Genomic DNA, 6,100 nt, shown 5'->3' with positions numbered 1-6,100 from the left:
AATGATACCCCCCAGCTTAAAGCAAAGGTGGAGCAGATGCTACCTGTTCCTGTTGCCACGGTTCCTCCCACGAACATCAGCATATGCTAACATCAGTGAGCACAACAAATACAATGATCCTTTAAAACATGGATTAAAAAAAAATGTAAAGACTCCGAGAGGTTAACAGGACAAAGTCACAAACAAGCCTGCAGCGGGACGGGACCAGAGTCCCTGAGGCTCCCCAACACCCGGCTCCTGTAGCCACCCCCTCAGCCTCCCTTGGCTTCAGCGGGACACGGAGACCCGAAGGTGCGGCGGGCAGACTCGTCTCCTGGCACCACCTGATCCCACACAGAGCGGTCGCAGCCACAGCTACACACACTGTCTTCTCACACTCGCGAGACACTAGCTGCTGCCTACACAGCAGCCACGTCCTCTCTCCCTTCCCTGCAGCAGAACCTCATGTGGAGGCACAGCCCAGGCCCAGCGGTGACTCATCGCTGCCCTGAGCCAGTCACTGGGCAGTGAGACGTCCGGATGCTGCAGAAGCCTCAGGGGAACCAAGTCCTCCCAGAGGAAAGGGCAGAGCCGCCCCAGAGAAGGCCCTGCTGCCCCCTCTGCCCTCCACCTGGGCTGCTGTTGTGTACTGACCCACTGCCTGGGGCCTCAGCTGGCATCTTGAACCGAGGGCGTCTGCGGGCACTTGGAAGACAGGGATGACAGGGTGTGCAGCCCCGATGTCGGGACTGGACAGCTAGCCTGACCCCAGAGGCCACAGCCTGAGGTGAGCTAGGCGTGGCTGGCCAGCCATGTTAGTCTTGTGTCCTGTGACTCGCTCCCCGAAGCATCCCCACCCCCTGGCCTGGCCCTCCTGTCTCCCGGCAGCACCCCTCTGAGGCTGACCTGGTTCTCTTGTCTCTCCCTTGCAGGTCCTGCCTGCACTGGCACAGTTTAAGCAGGGACTGAGCCTGTCTTACCAATTTATGTGGCTTCCAACCACTGCTGTCTACACCAACGGGGCCCCTCAGCCAGCTGTCCTCAGCAGCTCCCGAAAAAATGGCTCCAAGCTTCCGTCCCCTCTGTCCTCACCCATCACATTCACAGCCTTGTGTCCAGCTCACACCCTCCCAGCAGCCTCCGTTCGTTCATTCATGAGCACCAACCGTGCCCGGCGGACACCACTCTGGGTGCTGGAGAGGCGGCTGTGAGCAGGGAGGCCCTCCCTCCCCTTGGGAAGGCTCTCACGTTGCGCTCCGAGGCTAAGAGCCGCAGTCTGTCACCCCACCTCCCAACCACCCTCCAAGACACAGAGGGCAGAAATCAACATTCGTGTGTGTGTGTGTGCATGTATTTTTTTAAAGTTTTAAATGAGTCTCAGAGAAATTAAGCCACTAACCCTTGATTAGACATCTAGGAAGCCGCAGAGCTGGGGTTTCACATTTTATGTGTTTTCTACCACGGGAAAACTTAACTTCTGAGAAATACAATTCCCTGAGGGCCTCCCAGGGTCAGAGGCCCTGCAGTGACCAAGGAGGCCGTTCCTACAAGCCACCCACTCACGTCCAGCAGCACCTGGGGTGACCGAGGGTGTGGTGACGGGAGGGAGCTGGGCTCATACTCAGAGGATCGTGACCAAGTGATCAAAGCGCACAAGACCCCTCACCGAAGCTCCTTCTTTGGGGAATTCTTCTGCCTTTTTGTCCCTAGCCCAGAAGAGCAGGGGAGGCCTTACTGCCAGCAACAGAGCAAGTATCCTAACGGGTCCCATGATGCTGACGGTAACAGGAAGGAAGGGGAGAAAAGCCCGTGAAGGGGAAGCCTGCAAGAGCTGCCACATGCCCATCTGTTCTAGGCTTTGCAGGTTCAGTGACAAACGTTGACGGCAACCCCAAAGGATGCTCCCGGGGGGCTGTTTGTGGCTACAAGGACCCTTCCCCATGACCTTGGGAAGACACATCCTCCATAGGGCTCACTCAGGCCACTAGAGCTCGTCATGAACTCAGCGCAAAATAAAGAATGGGCATCAGAGCCAAGACCCAAGACCAGCTGGACCCCAAGGTCCTGGCCAGGCGCAGAGAGCAGGAAGGAGAGGGAGCACTGATCAGAGCGGAGCAGCCCCCCGGCTCAAGAGTGCGGCCACAGCCAGTTCTGGGGGGCCTTCAGCAGTCCCACCCCCAGAGCAGTGAGGGGAAAGGGAGTCTGTACACAGGCTGACCTGCCCGAGGACTCATGCACTTTGGAGAAGCAGAGGGCAGGGCTCTGCCTCCTCCGATGCCACCACACAAGACATAGGGGACAGCCACGACTGGAGCAGTGACGTGATGCAGTCACGGCTACACAGCCAGAGAGGGCAGAGCAGGGATGTCTCGTGTAGATGCCCCCCACCCACCTCCTCGCTGAGAGCTGGCAGCAGCAGTCCCATAAAAGGGAGCCGACACGATGCAAACTCCAAGGAAGGCAATCAGTGTTTCCTTTGTTTCACGAGGCCTCAATGGTCCCAATGGCAGGAAACTGGGCAGAGAAATGCACACCCCAGAGAAATGCACACCCCAGGCTGGCACTGAGGACCTCCCCTTCAGGAAACAGTGCCAACCCCCTCCAGGAGGAACTCAAAAGCAGCCAGAAACCTAAGGGGCCTGAGTTAGATGGGAGTCAGAGGTGGGGAGCCAGGAAAGGCGGTTGTGGAAAGGGCTAGAGCTGAAGAGGGCCCCGGGGGAGCCGCACTGGGCTTGTCTCTCACTGCCTGTCTCCCTTTCGTTAATCCTGGGACCAAAGCAGAGCAGGACACTCACAGGTGGTCACAAGGTACTAGGCCAAAGATGCCCCCCAAACCCTGGGCAGAGGAAGCAGCTGACCGGGAGCTCTCAGGTCCCCTTCCGCTGAGGAAGAGCCTGAGGACAGCTGTGTCAGAGCCACCCAGGCAGGGACCCAGGCGGGGCTGGGCCGCGGGGACCAGGACGGTGACTGCCCTCCTCCAGCCTCTGGCTACAACCAGACAGAGCAAGCGGCCCCACCCCACAAAACTCAGGCCTGGTATTCTCTGTGCTTGTACTTAATGGCTCAGCCTCATGTCCGACTCTTTGCAACCCCATAGCTGTAGCCCGCCAGGCTCCTCTATCCACAGGGATTCTCCAGGCAAGAATACTGGAGTGGGTAGCCATCCCTCCTCCAGGGGATCTTCCCAACCCAGGGACAGAACCCAGCTCTCCTGCATTGCAGGTGGATTCTTTACTGTTCGAGCCACCAAGGTGCCTGCTCCCAAAACAAGGGCCCCAAGCTGGCGAAGGAGGAACAGAGCAGGTGTGACGGAAGTGCTGCATGTGGGATCAGTCACCATCTAGGGCCAACGTGGGGCAATAGCATCCTCTGCTGGTCACAGGATGCCACTACACACCCACACAGATACACACAGACACACACAGACACACACAGACACACATACAGACACACACACAGACACACACACAGACACACAGACACAGACACACACACGCAGACACACAGACACACACAGAGACACACACACACGCAGACACACACGCAGACACCCACAGACACACACACACAGACACACACACACACACACACACACACACACCCGGGACAGGCCATGCTGGGTGCCTCTCTCCCAGACCCCACGGGAGCTTGCAGCAAGAAGAGGTACCCTTCCTCAGCTGGCACACGGGCCCAGAGAAGCCCCCTGCCCAGGGTTTGAGGGACATCCCGGAGCCCAGCTGGTCTCCAGGCAGAGCCCGTGGAGTTGGGACTGGTTGCTCCAGGCAAACCCCAGCCACTTGAGGTGACAACCCGAAGTGACCACCACCCATAGGTCCTGACAACATCCCCTCACACACTGGCTCCCAAACCACTCCCAACACTTTCCTTTTCACCAGATGTTTGCTTATTTTCACGGCCCCTCCCAAGACCACCTGCAAAGAGCTGCCTGAGGAGGGTACCCAAAACGACGGCCCTGTAAGGGTGGAGACACCGAGGCGGGCTCTGGAAACGGAGCCACACGTGGCGGCCCAGCAGCAACCTGTCTCCTGCAGATGCGTGGAGCTCCCTGCAGAGGCAGAGGAGGGGCAGTCAGCCACACGGACAGCCTCTCCCGTATCCACACCCCTGCCCCGCAACTCCCCGCCCGGCTTGACCACCCCAACCAAGCCCACTGACTAGGCCCACTGCCTGTGGGCCCCTTGTTAGCTCCTTGCTGGGTCCCCTTCCTTGACAGAACCCAGTGCACCCCTTCTGCTGTGCTGCAGAGCCCGAGGAGGGCGAGGAGGAGGGCGAGGGAGGGGAGTGACTTGGGGGGCTGGCAGGGAGCAGGGGTGTGGGAGGGAGAGGGAGGCTCAGCCCCACCCCTGCACATGGGCACCTGCCCAGCAACTGGGCTTCCCAATCCGGGGGGCGCCGAGGGCTCCTGGTCTGCAGCTGCTCCCCGCCACCCCCGACCCCCTGCCTAGGGACTGTTCTAAAGGACCCAGGCCTGTGTCGGCGTCCTCAGGAAGGAATGTGGACACAGCATGGCCAGCACCGCCAGGGATCCCCTGTGCCTGGTCTGGGCGCGGTCAGGCTTCCCCCTCCGCTGCAGTGCCTCTGCGTCACTCCCTGGGGTGGTCTCGGAGCTTTGCAGAACTTCCCTTCCTGCCGTCTCTGCATCTCTGCTACCCTCCTACCTGGGGCCCCGCATTCATGTTCTGGCTTGGCCAGTGTCGAAAAGCCTCCTCTGAGCGTGGTCCATGCTCAGAGCCACCCCAGCTCTTGGGAGACACCCAGGGTACCAGCTGGGCCTCCGCCCTCGGGGTGCCCATGACACTGGGCCGCTCACTACGGTCGGGTCCCCTCACTCTGGGAGACAGACTCAGGAGGTGCCGCTCCCACATCCCTTGTGTCCCAAGCCTCCACTTTGCCGAGACCCAGTCTGTCTTCAGAGACGCCAGGGGCCAAGGCTGGGTCTCTATCTTGCCGCTCCCCATTAGGATTCTGACACACACCCCACCGCCAGCACCACCTCTGGTAAAACTGCTGGGAACAGCATAAGGAGCAGCTTCTTGCCCACCTACCCACCCCTCATCCCACCTTCCCCTCCCCTCCCGGAAGGATCCATGACCCACAACGCCTTTATTAGCTCTTTCAGCTCCATTTAACTACACAAATGGCTTGGTCACAGCTGACTGGTCCCAAATTTGCCAGTGATTTTTCTTCTAATTTACCGTGGCTCAGTCCCCTGTAATACAGGTAGAGGAGGCATATTTGTTCCCAAACTCCCCTCCTGGGGTTAATCACGCACAGAACAAAACTCCATCTGAGCCACTTAATGACTTCATTTCCACCCGAGGTCTAGAGGAGCCACGGCTAAAATGCTAATGCAGGTCCTCACTCCCCACACTCCAGGTGTTTGTGAAAGCGGTCAGCTCCTTACCATTACCTCCAGGTCAGCCCAGCACATGGTCTCCCTTCCCTCCTGAGGGCACCCTGCTCCTCCAGGTGCATGAAGCTGGAGCCCATGCAAGCCACCCCTCTCCCGTGTCCCGTGGCTAGCACACCTGGCTCCTTTCCTTGGGGTCCTCTGGCAGGCTCCACAGGGTTATATTGCACCCACCACCTCCTCTGTCATGATCCTCACCACACCCTGCCTCCCAAACATTCAGGGCCAGGCCCAATTCCCTAAGCGTCCTCCACGTCTTCCTGTATGTGCACCCCCTCCTCCACTGCACATGTCCTCCACGTCCTTCCATGTCACCTAGAAGACCCCTCCTCATTGCCGGAGTCTGGTGAAGCCTCTGCTGAATGCCCCCTCTGCCAGGAAGTCCACTTTCTCTAAAGCAGAGAAGACCACTCCACATCCTCTGCTGTCCTGTCTGGTCTCCCACAAGCCTGCACTACTGAGTGCCTGCCATCCCTCCACCACCCTGAGCCCCCAGGGACGGGACAGAACGCTTGCCTGGGCAGCCCCTCACTCCGGCTTGCACCTGGGTGGAGCACTCAGGATGTTTTATTCGAGTGAGTCGCCCCCACACAGTGCATGGAAGTGGATGTGAACTAGTCATCATTAAACCAAGACACTCAAAGGCCTCCCATCTGCTCACGCCTCCCAAGTAGCTGTAAAATCTAAACC

This window comes from Ovis canadensis, chromosome 21 (genome assembly GCF_042477335.2).
Source record: "Ovis canadensis isolate MfBH-ARS-UI-01 breed Bighorn chromosome 21, ARS-UI_OviCan_v2, whole genome shotgun sequence".
Classification (NCBI taxonomy): domain Eukaryota; kingdom Metazoa; phylum Chordata; class Mammalia; order Artiodactyla; family Bovidae; genus Ovis; species Ovis canadensis.
The sequence above is the reverse complement of the archived record's forward strand: the minus strand, read 5'-3'. Positions refer to the sequence as shown.